This window comes from Ranitomeya imitator, chromosome 6, assembly GCF_032444005.1.
Source record: "Ranitomeya imitator isolate aRanImi1 chromosome 6, aRanImi1.pri, whole genome shotgun sequence".
Taxonomy (NCBI): domain Eukaryota; kingdom Metazoa; phylum Chordata; class Amphibia; order Anura; family Dendrobatidae; genus Ranitomeya; species Ranitomeya imitator.
The window spans coordinates 515,179,690-515,204,050 of NC_091287.1; the positions used below are offsets into that span (position 1 = coordinate 515,179,690).

Consider the following 24,361-nt stretch of genomic DNA (forward strand, 5'->3'; position numbering starts at 1 on the left):
TTAGTGGGGGTGAGTCTCAGGGATCCCACTAGCGTTCGTCTGCTGCATCCTTTGTTCATTAAGAGGGCACAGCATTTCATTTATTTCACTGCGACTCTGTGAAGCAACAGAGTTCGCTTTAGTTCTTACCGTGTCTGAACCCGAGTTTACTTCGGCGTAATACCGCCATATAGTGCCGCCATTACTTAGCAGCAGGTTCCATCTCTGCACGGTGGACCCCGGGCTGCGAACGCTGTTGTGAATTCTGTTATCAAAGTGGAAGGGTTATGCTCAGGAAGATAATTCCTGGGTCTTTGCCTCTGATGTCCATGCTCCCAATCTTGTTCATGCTTTTCATATGGCTCATCCTGGTCGTCCTGGGGGCTCTGGTGAGGGTTCAGTGACCCCTCCTCAAGGGGGGGTACTGTTGTGAATTCTGTGGCAGAGCTCCCTCCTGTGGTCATGAATGGTACTTCGGCGAGTTCTGTCCATGGACTCCCTCTGGTGGCTGTGAGTGGAGCTGCTGGTTCTGAGGTTCCTTCCACGGGTGACTTAGTTTATTCTTTGGCTGGCTGCTCTATTTAACTCCACTCAGATCGTTACTCCATGCCAGCTGTCAATGTTCTTGTACTGGTTCAGTTCGTTCTTGGATCTTTCTGGTGACCTGTCTACTCCAGCAGAAGCTAAGTCCCTGCTAGTTAATTATTTGTTCATTGTTTTCTTGTCCAGCTTGCTATCATGATTTTGCCTTGCTAGCTGGAAGCTCTGGGATGCTGAGTGGCACCTTCGCACCGTGAGTCGGTGCGGGGGTCTTTTTGCACACTCTGCGTGGTCTTTTTGTAGTTTTTGTGCTGACCGCAAAGATACCTTTCCTATCCTCAGTCTGTTTAGTAAGTCTATAAAGGCACAGATGATTGGCCTCGGGGAGACCAAAACATCCAACACCGCAGAGACACCATCACGTGTTTCTCAACGCAGTGATTCCAGAACACTGCCCCCATCCCATATGGGAAATATGCAGATGCATGAAAAGAAGCTGCGGAGACACCATCACGTGTTTCTCGACGCAAGCAGTGAATAGCCAGGCCTTTCCCCGGGAAGGAACAACCACGGGAAGGGCAGCATCCTATGAAGGACAGCCACCTATGCCAAGCATGGTATCCATCCACAGACAGCTGTTTCGGGGTTTTTGCCCCTCATCAGTGTGGAGTAGGAATCTGGCTATTAGGAGCAGTGCCTAGTAAAAAGGCTATAAAGGCCTGGCTATTCACTGCTTGCGTCGAGAAACACGTGATGGTGTCTCCGCAGCTTCTTTTCATGCATCTGCATATTTCCCATAAGGGATGGGGGCAGTGTTCTGGAATCACTGCGTTGAGAAACACGTGATGGTGTCTCCGCGGTGTTGGATGTTTTGGTCTCCCCGAGGCCAATCATCTGTGCCTTTATAGCCTTTTTACTAGGCACTGCTCCTAATAGCCAGATTCCTACTCCACACTGATGAGGGGCAAAAACCCTGAAACAGCTGTCTGTGGATGGATACCATGCTTGGCATAGGTGGCTTTCCTTCATAGGATGCTGCCCTTCCCGTGGTTGTTCCTTCCCGGGGAAAGGCCTGGCTATTCACTGCTTGCGTCGAGAAACACGTGATGGTGTCTCCGCAGCTTCTTTTCATGCATCTGTTTAGTAAGTCTGGCCTCCTTTGCTGAAACCTGTTTCATTTCTGTGTTTGTGACTTTCATCTTAACTCACAGGCAATACATGTGGGGGGCTGCCTTTTCCTTTGGGGAATTTCTCTGAGGCAAGGTAGGCTTTATTTTCTATCTCTAGGGCTAGTTAGCTCTTAGGCTGTGAAGAGGCATCTAGGCAGAGTTAGGTACACTCCACGGCTATTTCTAGTGTGTGTGATAGGATTAGGGGTTGCGGTCAGCAGAGCTCCCACATCCCAGAGCTTGTCCTGTGATAGTTTAACCATCAGGTCTTTCCGGGTGCTCCTAACCACCAGGTCCATAACAGTACAGCTGGCCAAAAGTGTTAATGCATCTCAATAGAGGGATAAGAGAAGTTCTGAGACCATTTTTTTTTCTCTGCAGTGTGTTTTGTCTTTCTTTTCCCCTTAACCTCTGGGTGGTTCAGGACACAGGTGTAGAGATGGACATTCAAGGTCTGTCCTCTTGTGTGGATCATCTCACTGCAAGGGTACAAAACATTCAAGATTTTGTGGTTCAGAATCCGATGTTAGAGCCTAGAATTCCAATTCCTGATTTGTTTTCCGGGGATAGATCTAAGTTCCTGAATTTCAAAAATAATTTGTAAACTGTTTCTTGTTTTGAAACCCCGCTCCTCTGGTGACCCCATTCAACAAGTAAAGATCATTATTTCTTTGTTGCGTGGTGACCCTCAAGACTGGGCATTTTCCCTTGCGCCAGGATATCCTGCATTGCGTGATGTAGATGCGTTTTTTCTGGCACTTGGATTGCTTTATGATGAACCAAATTCAGTGGATCAGGCAGAGAAAATCTTGCTGGCTTTGTGTCAGGGTCAGGATGAAGCGGAGGTATATTGTCAGAAGTTTAGAAAGTGGTCTGTGCGTACTCCGTGGAATGAGTGTGCCCTGGCAGCAATTTTCAGAAAGGGTCTTTCTGAAGCCCTTAAGGATGTCATGGTGGGATTTCCCACGCCTGCTGGTCTGAATGAGTCTATGTCCTTGGCCATTCAGATCGATCGGCGCTTCCATGAGCGCAAAGCTGTGCACCATTTGGCGGTATTCTCTGAGCATAGGCCTGAGCCTATGCAATGTGATAGGACTTTGACCAGAGCTGAACGGCAAGAACACAGATGTCAGAATGGGCTGTGTTTTTACTGTGGTGATTCCACTCATGCTATCTCCGATTGTCCTAAGCGCACTAAGCGGTTCGCTAGGTCTGCCACCATTGGTACAGTACAGTCTAAATTTCTTTTGTCCGTTACTCTGATTTGCTCTTTGTCATCCTATTCTGTTATGGCATTTGTGGATTCAGGCGCTGCCCTGAATTTGATGGACTTGGAGTTTGCCAGGCGCTGTGGTTTTTTCTTGGAGCCCTTGCAGTATCCTATTCCATTGAGAGGAATTGATGCTACGCGTTTGGCCAAGAATAAGCCTCAGTACTGGACTCAATTGACCATGTGCATGGCTCCTGCACATCAGGAGGATATTCGCTTTTTGGTGTTGCATAATCTGCATGATGTGGTCGTTTTGGGGTTGCCATGGCTACAGGTCCATAATCCAGTATTGGATTGGAAATCAATGTCTGTGTCCAGCTGGGGTTGTCAAGGGGTACATGGTGATGTTCCATTGCTGTCAATTTCGTCTTCCACTCCTTCTGAAGTCCCTGAGTTTTTGTCGGATTACCAGGATGTATTTGATGAGCCCAAATCCAGTGCCCTACCTCCTCATAGGGATTGCGATTGTGCTATTAATTTGATTTCTGGTAGTAAGTTTCCTAAGTGCCGACTGTTCAATTTATCTGTGCCAGAGCACGCCGCTATGCGGAGTTATATAAAGGAATCCTTGGAGAAAGGGCATATTCGCCCGTCGTCATCACCGTTGGGAGCAGGGTTCTTTTTTGTGGCCAAGAAGGATGGTTCTTTGAGACCTTGTATTGATTACCGCCTTCTTAATAAGATCACGGTCAAATTTCAGTACCCTTTGCCGCTGCTGTCTGATTTGTTTGCTCGGATTAAGGGGGCTAGTTGGTTCACCAAGATAGATCTTCGAGGGGCGTATAATCTTGTGCGTATTAAACAGGGCGATGAATGGAAAACAGCATTTAATACGCCCGAGGGCCATTTTGAGTACCTGGTGATGCCATTCGGGCTTTCTAATGCTCCATCTGTGTTTCAGTCCTTTATGCATGACATATTCCGAAGGTACCTGGATAGATTCATGATTTTATATTTGGATGATATTTTGGTCTTTTCGGATGATTGGGAGCCTCATGTGAAGCAGGTCAGAATGGTGTTCCAGGTCCTTCGTGCGAATTCCTTGTTTGTGAAGGGGTCAAAATGTCTCTTTGGAGTTCAGAAGGTTTCATTCTTGAGTTTCATTTTTTTACCCTTCTACTATCGAGATGGACCGTGTTAAAGTTCAGGCCATTTATGATTGGACTCAGCCGACATCTGTGAAGAGCCTGCAGAAGTTCCTGGGCTTTGCTAATTTTTACCGTCGCTTCATCGTTAATTTTTCTAGTGTTGCTAAACCGTTGACTGATTTGACCAAGAAAGGTGCTGATGTGGTCAATTGGTCCTCTGCGGCCATAGAGGCTATTCAGGAGTTGAAGCGTCGTTTTTCTTCTGCCCCTGTGTTGTGCCAGCCGGATGTTTCGCTCCCGTTTCAGGTCAAGGTTGATGCTTCTGAGATTGGAGCAGGGGCTGTTTTGTCGCAAAGAAGTTCTGATGGCTCGGTGATGAAACCATGTGCCTTCTTTTCTAGAAAGTTCTCGCCTGCTGAGCGCAATTATGATGTTGGCAATCGAGAGTTGTTGGCCATGAAGTGGGCGTTCGAGGAGTGGCGACATTGGCTTGAAGGAGCCAAGCATCGCGTGGTGGTCTTGATGGATCACAAGAATTTGACTTATCTCGAGTCTGCCAAACGGTTGAATCCTAGACAGGCTCGATGGTCGCTATTTTTCTCCCGTTTTGATTTTGTGGTTTCGTACCTTCCGGGCTCTAAGAATGTGAAGGCTGATGCCCTGTCAAGGAGTTTTGTGCCTGACTCTCCGGGTGTTCCTGAGCCGGCGGGTATTCTCAAAGAGGGGGTAATTTTGTCTGCCATCTCCCCTGATTTGCGGCGGGTGCTGCAGAAGTTTCAGGCTGACCATTGTCCAGCGGAGAAACTGTTTGTCCCTGATAGATGGACTAGTAGAGTTATCTCTGAGGTTCATTGTTCGGTGTTGGCTGCTCATCCTGGAATCTTTGGTACCAGAGATTTGGTGGCTAGATCCTTTTGGTGGCCTTCTTTGTCACGGGATGTGCGTTCTTTTGTGCAGTCCTGTGGGACTTGTGCTCGGGCTAAGCCCTGCTGTTCTCGTGCAAGTGGGTTGCTTTTGCCCTTGCCGGTCCCGAAGAGGCCCTGGATGCATATTTCCATGGATTTTATTTCAGATCTCCCTGTCTCTCAAAGGATGTCGGTCATTTGGATGGTTTGTGATCGCTTCTCTAAGATGGTCCATTTGGTACCCTTGTCTAAATTGCCTTCCTCCTCTGATTTGGTGCCATTATTTTTCCAGCATGTGGTTCGTTTGCATGGCATTCCGGAGAACATCGTCTCGGAACGAGGTTCCCAGTTTGTTTCGAGGTTTTGGCGGTCCTTTTGTGCTAAGATGGGCATTGATTTGTCTTTTTCTTCGGCTTTCCATCCTCAGACAAATGGCCAAACCGAACGAACTAATCAGACTTTGGAAACATATCTGAGATGCTTTGTTTCTGCTGATCAGAATGATTGGGTGTCCTTCTTGCCTTTGGCTGAGTTCGCCCTTAATAATCGGGCCAGCTCGGCTACTTTGGTTTCGCCTTTTTTCTGTAATTCTGGTTTCCATCCTCGTTTCTCTTCAGGGCAGGTTGAGCCTTCGGACTGTTTTGGTGTGGATTCTGTGGTGGACAGGTTGCAGCACATTTGGACTCATGTGGTGGACAATTTGACATTGTCCCAGGAGAAGGCTCAACGTTTTGCTAACCGCCGGCGCTGTGTTGGTCCACGACTTCGTGTTGGGGATTTGGTTTGGTTGTCGTCTCGTTATGTTCCTATGAAGGTTTCCTCTCCTAAGTTTAAGCCTCGTTTCATTGGTCCGTATAAGATTTCTGAAGTTCTCAATCCTGTGTCATTTCATTTGGCCCTTCCAGCTTCTTTTGCCATCCATAATGTGTTCCATAGGTCGTTATTGCGGAGATACGTGGCACCTATGGTTCCCTCCGTTGATCCTCCTACCCCGGTGTTGGTCGAGGGGGAGTTGGAGTATGTGGTGGAGAAGATTTTAGATTCTCGTATTTCGAGACGGAAACTCCAGTACCTGGTCAAGTGGAAGGGTTATGGTCAGGAAGATAATTCCTGGGTTTTTGCCTCTGATGTTCATGCTGCCGATCTAGTTCGTGCCTTTCATTTGGCTCGTCCTGATCGGCCTGGGGGCTCTGGTGAGGGTTCGGTGACCCCTCCTCAAGGGGGGGTACTGTTGTGAATTCTGTTATCAAACTCCCTCCTGTGGTCATGAATGGTACTTCGGCGAGTTCTGTCCATGGACTCCCTCTGGTGGCTGTGAGTGGAGCTGCTGGTTCTGAGGTTCCTTCCACAGGTGACTTAGTTTATTCTTTGGCTGGCTGCTCTATTTAACTCCACTCAGATCGTTACTCCATGCCAGCTGTCAATGTTCTTGTACTGGTTCAGTTCGTTCTTGGATCTTTCTGGTGACCTGTCTACTCCAGCAGAAGCTAAGTCCCTGCCAGTTAATTATTTGTTCATTGTTTTCTTGTCCAGCTTGCTATCATGATTTTGCCTTGCTAGCTGGAAGCTCTGGGATGCTGAGTGGCACCTCCGCACCGTGAGTCGGTGCGGGGGTCTTTTTGCACACTCTGCGTGGTCTTTTTGTAGTTTTTGTGCTGACCGCAAAGATACCTTTCCTATCCTCAGTCTGTTTAGTAAGTCTGGCCTCCTTTGCTGAAACCTGTTTAATTTCTGTGTTTGTGACTTTCATCTTAACTCACAGTCAATATATGTGGGGGGCTGCCTTTTCCTTTGGGGAATTTCTCTGAGGCAAGGTAGGCTTTATTTTCTATCTCTAGGGCTAGTTAGCTCTTAGGCTGTGAAGAGGCGTCTAGGCAGAGTTAGGTACGCTCCACGGCTATTTCTAGTGTGTGTGATAGGATTAGGGGTTGCGGTCAGCAGAGCTCCAACTTCCCAGAGCTTGTCCTGTGATAGTTTAACCATCAGGTCGTTCCGGGTGCTCCTAACCACCAGGTCCATAACAGAATGCACCTTTACCACCTTTAATCTATTTGGTGAGTTCCGCCAGCCAGAACAGTATAAGTTAAAATACAGTGGGTATGGAAAGTATTCAGACCCCTTTACATTTTTCACTATTTGTTTCATTGCAGCTATTTGGTCAATTCAAAAAAGTTCATTTTTTTCTTATTAATGTACACTCTGCACCCCATCTTGACTGAAAAAACAGAAATATAGTAATTTTTGCAAATTTACTAAAAAGAAAACTGAAATATCACATGGTCATAAGTATTCAGACCCTTTGCTCAGTATTGAGTAGAAGCACCCTTTTCAGCTAGTACAGCCATGACTGAGTCTTCTTGGGAATGATGCAACAAGTTTTTCACACCTGGATTTGAGGATCCTCTGCCATTCTTCTTTGCAGGTGCTCTCCATTTCCGTCAGGTTGGATGATGAAAGTTGGTGGACAGTCATTTTTAGGTCTCTCCAGAGATGCTCAATTGGGTTTAGGTCAGGGCTCTGGTTGGGCCAGTCAAGAATGGTCACAGAGTTATTCTGAAGCTATTCCTTTGTTATTTTAGCTATGTGCTTAGGGTATTATTTCTCATAGTCTGGGAGTCCTTCATGTTTTTTTTTTTTTGCAAACTCTATGCGGCTTTCATATGTCTTGCACTGAGGAGAGGCTTCCGTCGGGCCACTCATAAAGGCCCGACTGGTGGAGGGCTGCAGTGATAACTGACATCGTGGAACTTTCTCCCATCTCCCTATTGCATCTCTGGAGCTCAGCCACAAGGATATTGGGATTATTCTTTACCTCTCTCACCAAGGCTCTTCTCCCATGATTGCTCAGTTTGGCTTCACGGCCAAGTCTAGGAAAACTTCTGGTGGTCCCAAACTTCTTCTATTTAAGGATTATGATGGCCACTTTGCTCTTGGGAACCTTGTGTACTGCATAAATTCTTCTGTAACCTTGGCCAGATCTGTGCCTTTTAACAATTCTGTCTCTGAGCTCCATGACCAGTTCCTTTGAGCTCATGATTCTCATTTGGTCTGACATGCACTGTGAGCTGTGAGATCTTATATAGACAGGTTTGTGCCTTTCCAAATCAAGTCATATCAGTTTAATTAAACACAGCTGGACTCCAATGAAGGCGTACAACCATCTCAAGGAGGATCACAAGGAAATAGACAGCATGTGATTTGAATATGTTTTTTTTGAGCAAAGGGTCTGAATACTTATGACCATGTGATATTTCAGTTTTTCTTATTTATTAAACTTGCAAAAATTTCTACATTTGTTTTTCAGCCAAGATTGGGTGTAGAGTATACATTAATGTGATTAATGTGAAAAAGATGAACTTTTTTAATTTAGCAAATGGCTGCAATGAAACAAAGATTGAAAAATTTAAATGGGTCTGAAAATGTTCCATCCCCACTGTATGTGCAATGTTTAGGAGCTTTTTCATCCTTTGGCCATTTCACAGACAAAACACAAGAAAAAAACAAAATGGGCATATACAACGTAGTAAGTAAATAAGAAAATAGTAAGAGTACATGTAAATAACATAGGGTACTTAGTTAACACAATTTAAAATAAAAAAATTGTGAAAGCCATCCTACAACAACAAGGTGTACCCCAATCGGGACAGTCCTTTCTCTAGTAATAAACCTCACCTTTGGTCAGCCGACCTCAATATAAATAAGTATAGATAAGAGACGTGAGCACAACTCTAGAGGTGCACAGGTAAGTTCCCACACCATGTGTAGTAGATACAAAAAGAACCTGGCACTCAACTTAATTGTGAGTAATTCTGTATTTTACAATTACTCACACTTAAGTTGAGTGCCAGGTTCTTTTTGTATCAATATAGATAAGGGCAGAGCAGGACAGGGGCTCAACTCTGCAGACACCTGTCCATGTGAAGCTATAGAAATTAAATGTCTAGCTCAAAAAAGGGGGCACAACACCCTTGTTTATACAGAATACAAGAAACTACATCAAAACCAAAAAAATGGCAAAGAATAAGTTGGCATACATGCAATGTAAAGGTGCATATTCACACTACTATGAATATGAATGCTGCTATGCCATTTAGTAACATAGTAACATAGTTAGTAAGGCCGAAAAAAGACATTTGTCCATCCAGTTCAGCCTATATTCCATCATAATAAATCCCCAGATCTACGTCCTTCTACAGAACCTAATAATTGTATAATTGTACAATTTCACAGACAAAACCCAAGAAAAAAGCAAAATTAATATATACTCTACAATAAATAAATAAATAAGTATATAGTAATAATACATGTAAATCAAACAGGGTACTTTGTTAGCACTCTTTTTTATCAAAAAAGCAAAAAGCCATCCCATCACAACAAGGTGTACCCAATAGAGACGGTCCTATCTGTAGTATTAACGCCTCACATTGTTATTTACATTTGCGTTTACTATCTTACTACAGTGTATATGCACATTTTGTTTTATCCTGGGCTTTGTCTATTGAATCTGTTGTCGTTTTTAGTTAATTCACATCTCTATTCTGGAAAATGTGACCCCCCTCTTCGATTTGCATAAAATTAATCTAATCCTTAAGCAGACGCTCACAGATTAGAATTGTGGATACCACCACCTTGGCTAACAAGACTAGATAACATTCTATGAAGAGAGGCCATATCTAAGGAATGGAGAGGTGCAGGAACAAAGGCGAAACAATGTAAGATACAGGGGAACAGTGGCATTTACACATGGTAAAAAATATGTTTATGACAAGTGAGAAATGAAAGGCCCTCTTTAAGAAATGTGCACCTCATCTATCATATGGGAACTTTTAAATTAGGGACCAGATTTGAATCAATGGACAATATAACTTCCAATAGACATAAGGAGAACTAGTTTAAAAACACTGAATAAATATTACATATACTGTGTGTAACATGACAGCACTTAAAAACAGCTATTATCCACTTATGCACCGTCAAATATGTTAAAGTTACTTCATCATTACTAAGGCTGAGTTTGAGTTAAAAAAAAAGATTAAAACGTTCTCAATACAGTTGTTGGAGACCTCAGAGTTTTACACCCGTCTTTTATGGGAAACTGCAGACTTTTTCTGTGCTTGTGATTTGCATTGAAATTATTCACTGAAAAATTCAAATTTTTGGAAAAATTTGAAAAACTGGGAACTTTGATTTCAAAAGATCTGATCATTCCTAGATTCATGGAATATTACATTTTTTCTGCATCTTTTTCCAACAATAAAAGCGTATACCATGGTTCAGACCTACCTTAGGTGTCATCATCATGAGAGAACAAAACTTGCTATAAAGTTTTGAACTTATTTTCAGGGAAACTGACACTCGACTCAAGCCTCCCAAACCAAGGGCAGCAAGTATCAAAAACTTGACTGTACAATTGTAGCCAGATATGTTTCCTGTGAAACAGTTGGGCATTTCAGAGATAGCATAATCTGGAGAGCCGCCTGGGGACAATAGGAAGACTTGACTAGTATATCATCGTCCCCAACTAGTTTCTTACTGCTCCGCTCCTGTTCATTGACAGGTCTCTTCCTATGTACACAGCTCTTCAAACTATGTTTTCTCTAAACACCAGATCTTTTCAGATAAAAACATAGATGGTTACAATTATGCTGCCAGGTTTTAAGTCAAGCCACCTTTGGTTTGGGCAGCATTAATGTAGATACCGGTTCCCTTTTATTATGAAAAATTACGCAATCGCCAACTGCTATACAACTTTCTATATTTGTAGTGTTTTACTTTGCTTATTTATGATTCATTTTTCTGAATTTCAAATGTTTATCACTGATACTACATAAGCTGTTATAGACTGATGGGGTAATATATTTTCTCTACACATAGCCATGTAGCTTGTATTATGGATCAGGGGCAGCACGGTGGCGCAGTGGTTAGCACTACAGCCTTGCAGCGCTGGAGTCCTGGGTTCTAATCCCACCCAGGACAACATCTGCAAAGAGTTTGTATGTTCTCTCCGTGTTTGCGTGGGTTTCCTCCGGGCACTCCGGTTTCCTCCCACATTCAAAAGACATACTGATAGGAATTCTAGATTGTGAGCCCAATCGGGGACAGTGATGATAATGTGTGCAAAAACTGTAAAGCGCTGCGGAATATGTTAGCGCTATATAAAAATAAAGATTATTATTATTATTAAGTCATGTGTTAGGGGTCGAGTTCCCGCTTCTGCACAGGGGGAATCTCGAGCCATCTCCGCTGCGGTCTCCCATTCTTGTCCAGCCGCAGTGGAGTCTGCTCAGCAAAGACGTCGGTCCCAGCGTCTTGCTCATTCTCACTCTGTTCTGAGAGTTACTGCTGTTTCTCCAGTCTCTGCCATTAAAGCCAGTACTGGTCAGCAGCGAGCGGACTTCTCTGGGACTAAGTCCTTGTCTGCGCATACTGAGCATGCCCAGGGTAAGATCTCCCGTTGGAGATCGAGGGTCATGTGCTCAGGCTCTGCGGCACATTCCATTGGTCCTCTTGACAGGTCTTGGAAGGGCAAAAGTCCTGTGGCCACTTCCTGTGCTGCAACTATATAAACTGCGCATGACCGCACGGCCATGCGCTAGTATTGTCTTGTAAATATGTGTGTGTGTTGTGAGTGAAAGTCGCTCTTTAAAATACCCTCCCTATTGAATGTCTGTTCGCGGAAGGTGTATGTTTGCTATCTAGCGCCCGACTTGTCCAACAGCACGAAACACACATTGCAGCGTCCTCTTGCTGTGTCCGCCTGTACGGCGCCGTGCGCTTGCCTTGCGCTTTCCATACCCAAGCCAGTGTGGTTGGTGGCGTCCGTCAGTGCGGCATTGCTCGCACTCCTGTGCAGTTATATATTTATTCTTAGTTTCCTTACACACCCAGTTGTGGTGTAGTGCCAGCGAGGGTCTAATCGGACTTCAATCCCAGTTGGGGTTAAGTACGCTGACTGCTCGCTCGCGCTTTAGGTGCGGTGCCGCGATCCTGTGACGCAGCAGGATTGCTCCCTTCACGCTGGGTGAGGTTGAACCCACGTGTATATACTATAGTGTACCGCCATATAGTCTGCTATTTACTAGCAGCAGGGTTTCTCCTGCACGGTGGACCCCGGACTGCGAACGCATCTTTCTTGGTGCGTTCCGCCAGTCCTAACAGAATACTAGCGCCAGGGTCTGGCTAGTAAATGGCGGACGACCAGCGTTTACAGAGGTACATCCAGCAGCTGGAGGGAAGGTTGGCAGCTCTTGAGCGTACAACCTCAGCTGTGGATGTCACTGCTGTAGCTGTTCAGGCTGCTAGTGTAGCCGCAGCCAGTTTGTCCGCTGCCACCCCTGCTCCGACTTTATCCCGTCTCCCGCTTCCTGACAAGTTTGCTGGCGACAGTAAACAATGTCGCGGATTCGTGAGCCAGTGCTCCATACATCTTGAGCTCCTGGCGTCACGCTTCCCTACGGAACGGGCGAGAGTGGGATTTATTCTATCTCTCTTGTCGGGCAGGGCGTTGGAGTGGGCAACGCCACTTTGGGAGCGAGATGATCGTGTGGTACAGAGTGCTCCTCTCTTCTTGGACACTCTGAAGCAGGTCTTTTTAGGACCTCGTGTTACCCACGATACCGCGCTCCAGTTGTTGACAATTATTCAGGGCACGTCCGTGGTCAGCCAGTTTGCCATCCAGTTCCGGACTCTAGCTTCTGAGTTAGAGTGGCCAGACAAAGTTCTTATTCCGGTGTTCTGGAGGGGACTGGCAGACCATGTGAAGGACGCCTTGGCCACCAGGGAGATACCCGCCACACTGGAGGAACTTATCTCAGTATCTACCCGCATCGACCTCCGTTTTCACGAGCGGAGGTTGGAGCGGACCCAGTGTAGGCAGAGGTTTCGGCTGGCTCCTACCTTCGCCAGACCTCTTGAATCTCCTGTCTTGGCGTCAGACATCTGTCATCAACTTGGACATTACGCCAATAAATGTCCGCGGCGGTCGGGAAGACGATCGCGTCTAGTAACCATTGGGGGAGGTTCACTAGACACAGCAGCATTTTCCTCCAAACTGTCCTTTAAAGGGACAATCCTGTTAGGCTCCTCCACTCTAACAGTCGAGCTTTGTGTGGATTCAGGAGCAGAGGGAAACTTCATGTCCTCTGCTTTTGCTCTACGCCATGCTATACCACTAGTCACGCTCGCCAAACCAGTTACAGTTAGAGTTGTGAATGGGGCGACACTTCCACTGCAGATCACACACCAGACAGTTCCGTTCACGCTGTCCATGTCCCCTTCCCACCAGGAGATTATTTCCCTTCTTGTTCTTCCCGAGGGAATGGATGAGATTTTGCTGGGAATACCCTGGCTCCGTTTCCACTCTCCACATATTGAGTGGTCCTCAGGGAGAATATTGGGTTGGAGTAAGTCTTGTATGGGCAGGTGTGTGAGTGAGTGTCTACAGGTTTCTACTACTGAGGTACCCGCAGACCTTTCATCTCTTCCTAGGTGCTATTGGTGCTATGCAGATGTATTCTCTAAGAAGGCTGCTGAGACCCTACCGCCTCATCGCCCCTACGACTGTCCTATAGACCTCTTGCCTGGAGCTGAACCTCCTCGGGGAAGAGTATATCCCCTCTCCCTCCCAGAGACGGAGGCTATGTCTCAATACATTCAGGAGAATTTGGCAAGAGGGTTTATAAGGAAGTCGGTGTCTCCGGCAGGGGCGGGATTCTTCTTCGTACAGAAGAAGAACGGGGAGTTACGTCCTTGCATCGATTACAGGGGTCTCAATGCTATCACCATTAAAAATAAATACCCGTTGCCCCTGATATCGGAGCTCTTTGACAGGCTAAGGGGAGCTAAGATATTCACCAAATTAGATCTGCGGGGTGCCTATAATCTGATTCGTATCCGTGAGGGGGACGAATGGAAAACGGCTTTCAATACCAGGGATGGGCACTATGAGTACCTGGTGATGCCCTTCGGGCTCTGTAATGCCCCAGCCGTTTTTCAGGACTTTGTCAACGATATCTTCCGGGATATGCTTTCCACCTCGGTCGTAGTCTATCTGGATGATATTCTCATCTTCTCTCCAGATATTGACTCCCACCGGAGAGATGTTGGCAGAGTCTTCGAACTCCTACGGGCGAATTCCTTATATGCAAAGTTGGAGAAGTGTGTGTTTGAGCAGGAGTCCTTACCTTTCCTGGGCTATATCATCTCGGCCCAGGGATTGGCTATGGATCCTGCCAAACTACAGGCAGTGATGGACTGGCAGGAACCCCATTCTCTTAAAGCGGTGCAGCGCTTTATGGGGTTCATAAATTACTATCGCCAGTTCATCCCCCACTTCTCAACTTTGGTAGCTCCCTTGGTATCCCTCACCAAGAAGGGAGCAAATCCCAAATTGTGGTCCGAAGGGGTCTCCAAGGCCTTCGCTTCTATAAAGTCCCATTTTGCTAGCGCTCCCATCTTACATCGTCCCGATGTAGATAAGCCATTCCTTATGGAGGTGGATGCCTCATCCGTTGGTGCTGGAGCAGTCCTCTATCAAAAGGATGCTCAAGGTCGGAAGCACCCATGCTTCTTCTTCTCAAAGACCTTCACACCAGCGGAGAGAAATTACTCCATCGGGGATAGGGAGTTGCTGGCAATGAAGTTGGCCTTTTCGGAGTGGAGACACCTCTTGGAGGGTGCTCGGTTCCCATTCCAAGTCTTCACGGACCACAAGAATTTGGTCTATTTGCAGACAGCCCAGCGGCTGAATTCTCGTCAGGCCAGATGGTCCTTGTTTTTCTCCCGGTTCCACTTTACTCTACATTATCTCGCCGGAGAGAAGAACATTCGTGCTGACGCTCTCTCTCGCTCCCTTGTGTCAACTGAGGAGGAGGAGGACGAGCCTCGGCTCATTGTCCCTTCGGAGAGTCTGAGAACCGTAGCTCCGGTTTCGCTTGAGTCTGTGCCTCCGGGCAAGACTTTTGTTCCCATCAATTTGCGACCGGAGGTTCTCTCCTGGGCTCATTCGTCCAGAGTGGGTGGACACTTTGGGGCAAAGAGGACATCAGAGTTGCTGGCGAGAATGTACTGGTGGCCACATATGGTTCGTGACGTCGGAGACTACGTTCGGGCATGTGTCTCTTGTGCCAAGAATAAGTCTCTCCGTCAACGGCCAGCTGGGTTGTTATACCCTCTGCCGGTGGCAGACAGGCCCTGGGAGATGGTCGGGATGGACTTTGTGGTGGGTCTGCCCAAGTCTCGTGGCTGTACCATTATTTGGGTAATCACCGACCATTTTTCTAAAATGGTGCATTTGGTGCCGCTTCCTCGGCTACCTTCTGCACGGGCCTTGGCAGCGTTGTTTATTAAACACATCTTCCGTCTTCACGGTATGCCAGACAAAATTGTCAGTGATCGGGGTCCCCAGTTTGCGTCTCGGTTCTGGAGAGAGCTTTGTCATCTTCTCACTATTGAGTTAAATCTCTCTTCGGCATATCATCCCGAGACGAATGGGTTGGTGGAGAGAGCCAACCAGACCTTAGTCACATATCTGCGACATTTTGTCTCTGCTAAGCAAGATGACTGGGCATCTTTGCTACCGTGGGCGGAGTTTGCTCTTAACAATGCTGTAGCTGACTCCACTGGACAGACCCCATTCCTCCTTAACTATGGTCAGCATCCGCGGGTACCTGTGCCCATGCCCGTGTCTTCCGCCGATTCCAGGGTGGCAGACTGGGCTGTGGAGGCACGGGACATTTGGGATCGAACTCAGGATGCCATTCGGGCTTCCAAGGAGAGAATGAGGTCCTCCGCCGACGCACATCGGCGCCCCGCTCCAACCTTTGCTCCTGGCGATTTGGTGTGGCTCTCCGCCCGTAACATCAGGCTGCGAGTTGAGTCTACCAAGTTTGCACCTCGCTACTTAGGTCCTTTTAAGGTCCTCGAACAGGTTAATCCTGTGGTTTACCGCCTGGCCCTTCCTCCACGCCTTGGTATCACCGACACCTTTCATGTGTCCCTCCTTAAGCCCGTCTACATGTCCCGGTTTTCTGAGTCTTCTACTGGGACGTCGGGTTCGTCTACGGACGATTACGAGGTGAACGCTATCTTGGGGTTCAAGGTGGTTCGTGGCAAAAAATTTTATTTGGTGGACTGGAGGGGTTACGGTCCTGAGGATAGATCCTGGGAGCCTGCTGAGCACATCCGGGCTCCGCAGCTCATTGCTGCCTTCGAACGTAGCGAGGCCCAAGGAGGGGGGGGGCCCTAGGAGGGGGGGTAATGTTAGGGGTCGAGTTCCCGCTTCTGCACAGGGGGAATCTCGAGCCATCTCCGCTGCGGTCTCCCATTCTTGTCCAGCCGCAGTGGAGTCTGCTCAGCAAAGACGTCGGTCCCAGCGTCTTGCTCATTCTCACTCTGTTCTGAGAGTTACTGCTGTTTCTCCAGTCTCTGCCATTAAAGCCAGTACTGGTCAGCAGCGAGCGGACTTCTCTGGGACTAAGTCCTTGTCTGCGCATACTGAGCATGCCCAGGGTAAGATCTCCCGTTGGAGATCGAGGGTCATGTGCTCAGGCTCTGCGGCACATTCCATTGGTCCTCTTGACAGGTCTTGGAAGGGCAAAAGTCCTGTGGCCACTTCCTGTGCTGCAACTATATAAACTGCGCATGACCGCACGGCCATGCGCTAGTATTGTCTTGTAAATATGTGTGTGTGTTGTGAGTGAAAGTCGCTCTTTAAAATACCCTCCCTATTGAATGTCTGTTCGCGGAAGGTGTATGTTTGCTATCTAGCGCCCGACTTGTCCAACAGCACGAAACACACATTGCATCGTCCTCTTGCTGTGTCCGCCTGTACGGCGCCGTGCGCTTGCCTTGCGCTTTCCATACCCAAGCCAGTGTGGTTGGTGGCGTCCGTCAGTGCGGCATTGCTCGCACTCCTGTGCAGTTATATATTTATTCTTAGTTTCCTTACACACCCAGTTGTGGTGTAGTGCCAGCGAGGGTCTAATCGGACTTCAATCCCAGTTGGGGTTAAGTACGCTGACTGCTCGCTCGCGCTTTAGGTGCGGTGCCGCGATCCTGTGACGCAGCAGGATTGCTCCCTTCACGCTGGGTGAGGTTGAACCCACGTGTATATACTATAGTGTACCGCCATATAGTCTGCTATTTACTAGCAGCAGGGTTTCTCCTGCACGGTGGACCCCGGACTGCGAACGCATCTTTCTTGGTGCGTTCCGCCAGTCCTAACATCATGTACTTTAATTTTGTATGTAATGCTTTTTATATGATTTGTTTCACACTAGCCTGTGATTATTTAAAAATATGAACTTTATTAGCTTACCAGATTTAAAAAAAATGTATAACAGTGGATTAAAAACCTTTAGGACAGGCAGAAATTAAATCTGTAAAGAGAAGTAATCATAATACAGAGAATTTATTATACTTGATGTAGTGATGCTATACTTATTCAAATGTGTAGTCTGAAATGTGCCTGCAGAATGGACTGTGACCTATACTGATACAGAAACACTAGACATAATATAAAATCAGAAAAGAAAGCATCATCTGAGATGTTTCTCAAGGGATGAGACTTCTGAGGCTCCTAACCCCTTGAGGAAGCTAAAGCAGTCTGGTGACACAACTCAGTTAAGGTATATCAGCATTTGCGAAGCTGCCGTTTCATTTGTAAATACTGTAATAGGAATAGGATATGGTTTTCTATTTGATCTTTGTGTATGACCACAACATATGAGTAGGTTACAAAGTTATGCAGGCACTTTCATATTCAAAGTGGCATGTAAAAGTTTTGGCACCCCTGGTCAAAATTACTGTTTTTGTGAACAGTTAAACATATTGAAGAGGAAATGATCTCTAGAAGGGTTAAAGTTAAAGGTGACATATTTCCTTTGTATTTTAGGCAAGCAAATAAATATTTTTTTATTTTATTTTTCAGATTTACATTTTAACAATTATACATAGTTACATAGTTATTAAGGTTGAAGGAAGACTTTAAGTCCATCTAGTTCAACCCATAGCCTAACCTAACTTGCCCTAACATGTTGATCCAGAGGAAGGCAAATTATGAAAAAGAAAATGGGCTGATGCAAAAGTTTGGGCGTCCTGCACAGTTAGTACCTAATAGCATACCTTTTTGAAAGCATCACAGCTTGTAAACACTTTTTGTAGCCATCCAAGAGTCTTTCAATTCTTTCTTGAAGTATTTTCATCCAGTCTTCCTTGAACAATTCTTCCAGTTCTGTGAGATTTCTGAGTCGCCTTGCGTGCACGGCTATTTTGAGGTCTATCCACAGATTTTCAATGATGTTTAGATTAGGGGACAGTGAGAGCCATTGTAAAACCTTCAGCTTGCTCCTTTTGAGGAGAAGCCATCCTCTTTTCAACTTCAGCTTTTTTACGGATGGTGTTATGTTTGCATAAACAATTTGTTGAAATTTCATTGAATCCATTCTTCACTCAACCCGTGAAATGTTCACCATTGACTGCTACACAACCCCAAAGCATGATTGATCTGCGGCTATGCTTATCAGTTGGCAATACGCTCTTTAATTGAAATTCTGGGCCCTTTTTTAAACAAACATATCTTTGATCATTGTGGTCAACAAGTTCTATTTTAACATAATGGGTCCACAGGACTTGTTTATAAAATGCATCAGGCTTGTATAGATGTTCTTTTGTATACTTTTGATGCTGAATTTTATGATGAGAATGCAAGAGAGAATTTCATCTGATGACTCTTCCATGAAGGCCATATTTGTATAGGTGTCTCTGAACATTAGAACAATGTACCACAACTCTAGAGTTTGCTAGATCTTTCTGAAGGTTTTTGCAGTCAAGAGGGGGTTTGGATATGTCTCTCTAGCAATCCTATGAGCAGCTCTCGCTGAAATTTTGCTTGGCCTTCCAAACCTTATCTTTACCTCCACTGTTCATGTTATCTGCTGTTTCTTAATTATATTTCAAACTGAGGAAAGGGCAACTTGAATACGCTTTGCTATTTTCGTATCTCCTCCTTTGAAGGCCTCCACCATTTTTATTTTTAGAGTGCTAGGCAGCTGCTTAGAAGAACCCATGGATGCGTTATTTTTGGCACAAGGTTAGAGGAGGCTGAGGTTTTTATAAATCTGGGAAATTTGCATCATCTGGTTTTTCCTAACGATGATTGAGAACAAGCCATACCCATAACAGGCTAATTAAGGTCTGAAAATTTGGTCAAAACTATTTGAGCACACAAATTTTCCAGGGTGCCAAAACTTTTGCATTAGTCCATTTTCCTTTTTGTGATTTTTAAAATCACTATATATATATGTATATATATATATATACAGTTAGGGCCAGAAATATTTGGACAGTGACACAAGTTTTGTTATTTTAGCTGTTTACAAAAACATGTTCAGAAATACAATTATATATATAATATGGGCTGAAAGTGCACACTCCCAGCTGCAATATGATAGTTTCCACATCCAAATCGGAGATAGGGTTTAGGAATCATAGCTCTGTAATGCATAGCGTCCTCTTTTTCAAGGGACCAAAAGTAATTGGACAATGGACTCTAAGGGCTGCAATTAACTCTGAAGGTGTCTCCCTCGTTAACCTGTAATAAATGAAGTAGTTAAAAGGTCAGGGGTGGATTCCAGGTGTGTGGTTTTGCATTTGGAAGCTGTTGCTGTGAGCAGACAACATGCGGTCAAAGGAACTCTCAATTGAGGTGAAGCAGAACATCCTGAGGCTGAAAAAAAAGAAAAAATCCATCAGATAGATAGCAGACATGCTTGGAGTAGCTAAATCAACAGTTGGGTACATTCTGAGAAAAAAGGAATTGACTGGTGAGCTTGGGAACTCAAAAAGGCCTGGGCGTCCACGGATGACAACAGTGGTGGATGATCGCCGCATACTTAATTTGGTGAAGAAGAACCCGTTCACAACATCAACTGAAGTCCAGAACACTCTCAGTGAAGTAGGTGTATCTGTCTCTAAGTCAACAGCAAAGAGAAGACTCCATGACAGTAAATACAAAGGGTTCACATCTAGATGCAAACCATTCATCAATACCAAAAATAGACAGGCCAGAGTTAAATTTGCAGAAAAACACCTCAAGAAGCCAGCTCAGTTCTGGAAAAGTATTCTATGGACAGATGAGACAAAGATCAACCTGTACCAGAATGATGGGAAGAAAAAAGTTTGGAGAAGAAAGGGAACGGCACATGATCCAAGGCACACCACATCCTCTGTAAAACATGGTGGAGGCAACGTGATGGCATGGGCATGCATGGCTTTCAATGGCACTGGGTCACTTGTGTTTATTGATGACATAAGAGCAGACAAGAGTAGCCGGATGAATTCTGAAGTGTACCGGGATATACTTTCAGCCCAGATTCAGCCAAATGCTGCAAAGTTGATTGGACGGCGCTTCATAGTACAGATGGACAATGACCCCAAGCATACATCCAAAGCTACCCAGGAGTTCATGAGTGCCAAAAAGTGGAACATTCTGCAATGGCCAAGTCAATCTCCAGATCTAAACCCAATTGAGCATGCATTTCACTTGCTGAAAGCCAGACTTAAGACGGAAAGACCCACAAACAAGCAAGACCTGAAGGCTGCGGCTGTAAAGGCCTGGCAAAGCATTAAGAAGGAGGAAACCCAGCGTTTGGTGATGTCCATGGGTTCCAGACTTAAGGCAGTGATTGCCTCCAAAGGATTTGCAACAAAATATTGAAAATAAAAATATTTTGTTTGGGTTATGTTTATTTGTCCAATTACTTTTGACCTCCTAAAATGTGGAGTGTTTGTAAAGAAATGTGTACAATTCCTACATTTTCTATCAGATATTTTTGTTCAACCCTTCAAATTAAACGTTACAATCTGCACTTGAATTCTGTTGTAGAGGTTTCATTTCAAATCCAATGTGGTGGCATGCAGAGCCCAACTCGCGAAAATTGTGTCACTGTCCAAATATTTCTGGCCCTAACTGTATATATATATATATATATACACACACACACATATATATATATATATATATATATATGTTTTTTTTTGCCTAAATTACAAAGGAAATGTGTCATCTTTAACTTTAGGACTTTTAGTGATCATTTCATCTTCAACTTGCTAATTTGTTGACAATAACAATGTTTTTTACCAGTGGTGCCCAAATCTTTTTACATTCCACTGTATCTGCTGTAATCGTCTGTCCTTATTGTAATAAATGCCCCCTGGTCCTTTGTAAGTTCTTTGGATGGAATAAGTCATGTGCCAGTCTTTTGTATTGACCACACGTACTGTCTAATTTTTGCTTACAAATAACATACATCTAAGGCGTGTTTCCTTAGCTGAACTAACCCAGTTCTATCACATTCAGTTGCATATAATTGATTATACAATTTTTAAAGACTTTGGATGTTTGTGTAAACACTTCACCTTTAGTCTACATCATATGCACAGTGTATTCAGTTTTGTATTTTCACATTTCTTCTTCCCATTTTTGAAGGTTGGTCCCTATAAGTTTTCCTATGGGGCCCTGTAATTTCTATTTGCAACTGTGTTGCTTTAACCATGACAATTGAACTAGATGCAAACCTATTGCACATTCAGTATCATCCTCTTATTCAGTCATATAAAACCTCTTAAAACAGGCTATTTATCATAAGTAGCTGCACAAACTAATTCCCAATTTGTATCTCTTAAGACATCTGCATCAAAGCTTTCAGAATGTTTTCATTTCCATTATTTAATTATTCAATTTCCTCCAGCCATGTACTCTTTTAGAGCAATCACTGCTGGGTAATTCTTCCACTCCTACCACTAAACCTATCTTCATTAATGAAGTTAATAAGCTCTACACTGTTTAATGTCAAGTTTGCATTCGCATAATGCTTCCATCACAAGTGGTTTTTCCTCTATATTTTTGGCATAATGAATCAAGCTTGAACAAATTGCTTGCGCTATCATGGATAAGCAAAGGATTATTGTCATTTCACATCAGTTCAGGCCACACATGGGACTATTTCTGTCATATATTGTACATTAGATATTTATCGTAACACAGTATAAATATAAGACTGAACGTAGGTTCCTAATCTGTTGTGAGTTTATCAGTATATTCAATTAAGGATCCTAATTTATTATGCTAAGTATTACTTGATGACTGGTGAAGAATAGTGATGAGCGAGTATACTCTTTGCTCGGGTTTTTTCCGAGCCTACTAGGGTGGTGTCCGAGTATTTGTAAGTGTTCGGAGATTTACTTTGTCACCTCAGCTGAATAATTTATGGCTACTAGCCAGGCTGAGTACATGTGGGGGTTGCCTGGTTTCTAGGGAATTCCCACATGTAATTAAGCCGTGTACACTTGCTCATCACTAGTGAAGAACCATATAATGGTGACTAGTATTGAGCGAGTATGCTCATTACTCGGGTTTTCCAAGCTTTCTCTGGTGATCTCCGAGTATTTGCCTGTTTGTTAGGAAATCCCCATATGTATTCAGGCTGTCTATCAGCTGCAAATCATGCAGCAGAGGTGACAAAAACTAAATCTCGGAGCAGACCCAAATATATGGAGACCACCTGAGCATGCTCAGAAAACCCTAGTAAAGAGCATACTCACTCAACAGTAATGGTGACCACAGACAATGACTCATTTCAAACATGACCTAGCATTCTTCAAATAACCCTTTAAAACTGGTCATCAAAGAACGGGCTATGCACATTTAATTTTGAGCCTACTTTAGAAATATATTTTCTGAGGATCATCATGGGAAGGCTATGATTTTAACTGATTTCATTGTGTAGCCCATAATAGCGTCAGAATGAAGCGTTAGACTAGAGATTAGCATATGAGGCAAAATTGTCATTCAGCTGTTTCCTGGTAAATTCGATTTGCAGTAAGGTTATTTTCAGCAAATTTAATGTCCCTTATGATCAAGGGTTTCTCCAGAACCCAGAGCATAATAAATGCTGCATATGCAAAGTAAAAAAAAACAATGACTTAACTCACGTTACTGCTTACCACTCCAGATCCTCTGCTCCTCACTGTCAGCCATCCTATCCTTGACGCATCTTATGATCACCACCGCTCATGTTGAAATCCCTAGGCCTCTCATGCTGGGCTGAGACTTTCAGCTCTGATGGGATACAGGATAGTTCTGCATTTGCACTAGAGATTGTGATGTCATGAAGTATGGCATGTGCAACAAAGTACCGGGTGCAATAGAGTAGAAAGTCCTGACCTGGCATGAGAGACCAAAGGATTTCAGAAAAGTGGTAATGATTATCCTCAGTTTCTTGGCTAATATCAATATAGAATGACAGATCCATGTAATACAGCAATCTGATATATGGACCTTTTTGTAGAAAATGTTTTTAACCCCTTAGTGACCACCAATATGTATTTTTACTGACCTGAGATATAAGTGAATAGCATCCCCCAACAGGTGATAATGCACTATAGTGGACACCTAGCTGCACCAGCCACAATTGGTGTTGGCACCAGCCATTGCCGTTTAACCCCTTAGATGCTGCTGTCAATAGTGACTAAATGGCTAACAAAGTGTTGGTACTCCCTTTTTAAATCTATTGGAACTCTCAAATTGTAATTGTGTGGTCATGATGATTGCCATGGCAATTCGTGGCCAAATAATGTCCTTAAAGTTTGCCAACAATAATCACCTTTTCAGAAGTTAGCAACATTTAGGTGGTAAAAATACAAATTTCTATTCCTGTTGCGCCACTTTGACTTAAATCCCGAAAGCTCCTGAAGGGTTAATACACTTCCTGACTGCAGTTTTGAATATATTGAGTGGTTTTGTGTTTAAAATGGCGTATTCTTTTGGGGGGTTTCAATATATAGTCTCTTTAGAACTGAATAGGTCCCTAAAAAAAAAGTTTTGTAAATTTAATTTAAAACATGAAAAATTGTTGTTACATTTTTAAACCTTCTAACGTCCTAACAAAATAAAATGACTTTACAGCTGGTCCATATGTAAAGTAGACATGAGGTAAATGTTATTTATTAACTATTTTATTTGGTATTACTCTCTGAATTAAAGGGATAATCATTCAAAGTTGCTAATTGATATTTTGTTAAATAAAATTTATGATATTTATATAAATAAACTCAAAACACTTTAATTTAAATTTACCATTAACATAAAGTTTAATGTGTTCTGAAAAAGCAAACTGAGCTGTGTTGAATCATTCTAAAGTTATTGCCACAAAAATTGATACATTGTTGATTTGAAAAATGTGGCCCGGTCACTAAGAGGTATTATTAAGAATAAGTTGGATTTAAGTTGTTCATAAACAAGAAATATATCATTGGAAACTCTGATCCTGGCAAGAAAAGAGTGTGCCTTAGCAATGTCTTTGTTTTCTCTGCTTTAGAAATAGCGGTGCATGTCTCTTCTGGAAAAGCGAA

At 44.1% G+C, this 24,361-nt stretch overlaps 1 protein-coding gene across 1 annotated transcript in view; it reads right to left on the minus strand.

The window, feature by feature from the left end:
• The window catches only part of CSMD3 (CUB and Sushi multiple domains 3), a 2,093,798-nt gene that overhangs the window by 1,113,922 nt on the left and 955,515 nt on the right, over window positions 1–24,361 (minus strand). The window lies entirely within an intron of this gene.